Raw genomic sequence first — 4644 nt, 5'->3', positions numbered from 1 at the left:
TATTTATTTTGAAATAATAGCAAAGTTAGTTTTGTCCAAAAAAAAAAAAACAATAAATACTTTCCCAAGAGGGGGAAAATCAATTTCATCGCTCTACCAAGGGTTTCATTTCCCTCCAATAAGGACATCAAATTCCTTTAGGCCAAAAATTGATTTCCTTTCCCTGGACTTACAAAACATGAGAATGAAATTGATTTTTCATTCCCAGGCCTCCAAAACTTGAACCAAACGGACCTTTTAGGTATTTCACATATTGAGCCCTGTCTAACCCTTTTTGTGTGCTTCTTTACAATGGATCCAATTTCTCTGCTTTAACTACTATGCATTTAGCTGCATTTTATTCTATCTTGGCCATTAACATCATCCAACGACTCAACAAAGGCCATATCACCAAGTGTTTTAATGAATTTGTTTTTTTGGCCAATTGTGAATTTTTTAGCGGCATAGTTTTGGAGTTCTCTCTTTTCTCTCTTTTTTGATAATGAAAAATCGTTCATGGTTGCAAGGATCTTTAGACTCAATCGGGTAACAATTTGCCTTTTTTCTTCATATTAATTTATTAACTACTTTGTTCTTGTTTGGGTTTTAGTTTTAGTTTTAGTTTTTTTTAGTTTTTTTTTTTTTTTTTTTTTTATAATAGCAGTTTTAATTTTCTCTCTACTCTATTCTTGTTTGGGATTTTTGGAGTGCTTTTTTTTTTTTTCAATGTAATTATTATAGAATTAATAGATTAATTGTAAGATTCTTTCCGAGTTCGATTACAGTCGTTTTAAGTTTGTACTTATTTTTTGAGTCTTATTGCATATATGGGTTAAAGGTTCTGATCAATAGGTTAAGTAATAACAAAAAACTTTATCTGCATTATAAGAAATAGATAAAATATCTACAAACCACCAAGTTTATGATATTGGCAAATTATCTTACTAGTTCAAGAGAGGTCGAAACCATGTCGAATAGAAGAAATAAAATGGAACTACAATCTAGAAAGAAAAAACTAATTTGAAGACTTGTGTACAAACCAAAAACAATAATCACATCAAAATGGTATAAACGCTATGTAGATCATCTCCCTCTCTGTTAAAAGCTTGATCTCCTCAATTCCAGATTAAAATAGCTTTTCAATAAACCAAAACAATATAAGCAATAAATAATTAAAAGAGGAAAATTTACAAAACAATCACAATTAAGAATAAATTTGTGAGAGGAAAAGAAAAAGAAGAATCACAAGAAAAGGGAAGAATCACATGAGACGAGAGTAGCCGTGACACCCCGAAACTGGCCACGTCATAGTGGCACTAGTTCTAGAAATCTTGAGAATATAATACTTATACCACCAAGTATTATACCCCAAAGTTCCCTAAAACGAGATAAGCATGTTTTAAAATTTCGTCTGAATTAGATCAAAGTATAGAAATTACAGCAAAATGTATTTCTAAATAATACCTCGAAATATTATTAATAAACATAAATATAAAGCTAACCCGTGAGGGTCATGAGTTTCAAACTACAAATAACCCTACTAAAGCATTAAGTAGATATTGAATAAAATAAACAACAAAGATATCACAACCCATATCCAGAGTGATTTGGCAACTAATGAAATAGTGTCAAAGATACAGGAATTCTGAAATTTGTATGTGTAGAACACCTATTGCAAAAGACGGGAGACACCACTACTGATCCAAAGAAATGATCTAAACCAGATAGATAGAAAGCTAAAGTTGAAACTAGAATTGACGAGGTACAGATGTTACGCCACCCGCCTCAGTCCAAGTCATCATTCATTGGGAAATCTGCACTTACAAGAGTACAGTAGGGGGTAAGCATCACATACGATCATTGCTTCCCCTCGAGAGAAATCTCAAGTTAGGTTTGAAAATGATAATAAAGATATAATATATATATATATATATGATTTCAATGAGAGGAAAACCAAGGTGAAACAATGCAACACAACAAAATATCCACAATAATAATCAGAGTAAAACCTTTACATGCTTTCACACATCTTCTGTGAAAAATCCAACCCGTGTCAAGTTTAGAACACTTACCTGCCGACCGAACACGAATGGCCAACTATCCATACCAGAATCTAATCAATCGTCCATATGGTAGCGAGAGTATCCATTCATGTTGAATACCACATAGGCTAGCCTCCCCAGAAGGACATTTGACTAGCCCATCCGTAAACACCACCTCATGAGGTTTAGGAGATCGAAACCCAAGGACACCACACTAAGGCTGTTTACTCTCAGGTCACAATGGTAATCACAATAAAATCCATACATGTATTGTAATGCCCCGAACCTCGGGCCCATAAACACACTGAAACTTTGCCATTTAAACCCCTTTTCAAAGAATGAGCCATGCACATTGTTGATGCAAATTTTCGTAAGAAAGATGCAACAACTTAGAGATGGTGATCTGGCTGATCAGAAGCCCTGCTGGAGTGGATGTTGATTCGAGATCTTCCTGCACGAACACAAAATCAAAGGAGATGGATCGGTGTGGTACCAGCCAAATACGCTCCGATGATGAGGTCAGTGATATGTATTTGGAGGTGTTTGTGTAAGAACAAAGAAGAACAGATAATGAACTTGGGAGAATGAGGAAGAACAAGGTAAGATCTCCTGGGTTTATTCTCAGCAAGTAGGAGGTATTCTGATAGGCTTTTTGTGAGTGAAGTTGTGTATTAGATGATCCCTCTTTTTGTGCACATAAGTTAGCTTATATAGGCAGAGGAAATGCTGAAGGGTAAGTTACCTGCATGAGGGTGAATGGTTGAGAGGAGGCCACGCGTTCGGTCATGAATAGTGGCATGCACAGCTACCCACCTCCTTTACATTCAATGCTGCATTGAATGCAAGGATGGAAGATCAAGTGGGATGCCCTAATAATCATGAATGTGAGCTGGAAAGTCTCATATGTCAGAGATATTCGAGTGAGGCGGTTCATCCTGACTCCAACCTTCTAGAATGGCGGTGGGATCCGAGCCGAACCGATCATAGATATCATATACGCGGGTATAGAATACATCTATGTTCGGATCAGGCATGGATGGACTAGTTCAGACTGGCTCGATGTATGACATGACAGTCATCATCCAACGATAATCTGTTGATCTGAGAAGATGGTCAGCAAGGGTCGAGCCGAACCGAGCTGAGATAACTAAGAAGAGATGAACACTCAATTCTTAAGAGGATCTCTAGATCGGGTCGGATCGGACATGGAGGTCCACCGAGATGAGCCGATCCGAACTGGGAATGAAAACTGTGCTGAGCTGGCATGGTGACGTGGAGGTCCAAGTCTGACCATTGAAAAGTCAAAGCCTGAAGTTTGATCTGACTTGCCACGTGTCGATCCACGATTGGTTGTTAAATCCATGTGGATTTATACACAAACAGAAGTCCCCCAACTTCCGATCCGAACAGACCGTGATGAATTGGAAGTTGGAAAAACACTATCTGTAAAAAATAATACATGACATACCCTGTGCCGAACTGATTGCAGATGTGCCGATCTGGACAGGTCCGACTTCCCAATAATCCGAGCAGATAATGATGCCTGATTGGCCAAAATATCTTGGAAATATGCGAGGGGTAACTCTTCATGATTGTGTCTGCATGGGGGAACGTAAGGGTCATTTCATTTATGGGTATTTTAAATGTGGACACGTGGCAAGATCTGGCATCTGAAGCGCCAAAAATGAAAGGTTGGGATTGGATTTGCATGGGGGTATAAAAGGTCACCCCTTTTCCCTTCACTTTCGAATTTTTTCAGAAAACCACTCCTAACTTTTCCTCTTTCTCCGAATTCTCTCTCTCACAACGAAATCTCTTCTCCCTCCGCTGTTTGAGTAGCAGTCCAGCTGCGATTCCGACCAAGCACGGCCGTAGGCGAGGCAGTTCTGAGTGTGTGAGGGGCGGAGAGTGTGGCGGGAGAAAAACCAGTAAGTGATTCCTCCCATTTCTGAGTTTTTGTGTTTTCAGGTTTTCTGGGTTTTGTTCTTGAGTGTTTTTGAAAAAGGCACTTTTTGATTCAAAAAGTAAGAGAGAGAGTGAAAAAGGTGTTTGAGGATGTCAACAATCGACTCAAGTGGTCGGCTCGGCTCAGGGGAAGCATTCGAGGGCGACAGTGATGCCGAGCTGAGCCGAAGCCCACCAGGGGGTGAGGCTGATTGGGACGAATTGTCCGAAGAGCTGGTTGAGGTCGGCTCGGACCTAGAGCACAATCCGGGCGTGGAGTGCCAACCTCGAGGGGACGAGGAAAATCCCCAAGTGGGTGTGAGTTCGGATCGGGGGCGGGAAGGAACAGCTCACGAGTCCGAACACGTAGATGAGGAGGACAACGAAGAGGAAAACACTGACGCCGAGCCGAGCTCAAGTATCTACAACCTTCAGGCGTACTCGGGGCCACTGCTTACTGGGAATCCATCATCCCAGAAGACTTGGAAGAGGAGATACTTCTTCGTCTCTAGGGATTGGGAGTTCGTCGATCTGAGCAGTCCCCCCGCGGCTCGAGTTCCTAGAGCCTTTAGGATTCCAGGTGGGCACTCAACGTCTGGGAGGGCCGATCCAGGATAGACTTTGCTAGTGATGATGATGATGATTGATTTTGTTATATATATATATATTTTTGAAGCTA

The sequence above is a fragment of the Dryas octopetala genome, chromosome 6 (assembly GCF_963921425.1).
Source record: "Dryas octopetala chromosome 6, drDryOcto1.1, whole genome shotgun sequence".
Classification (NCBI taxonomy): domain Eukaryota; kingdom Viridiplantae; phylum Streptophyta; class Magnoliopsida; order Rosales; family Rosaceae; genus Dryas; species Dryas octopetala.
The sequence above is the reverse complement of the archived record's forward strand: the minus strand, read 5'-3'. Positions refer to the sequence as shown.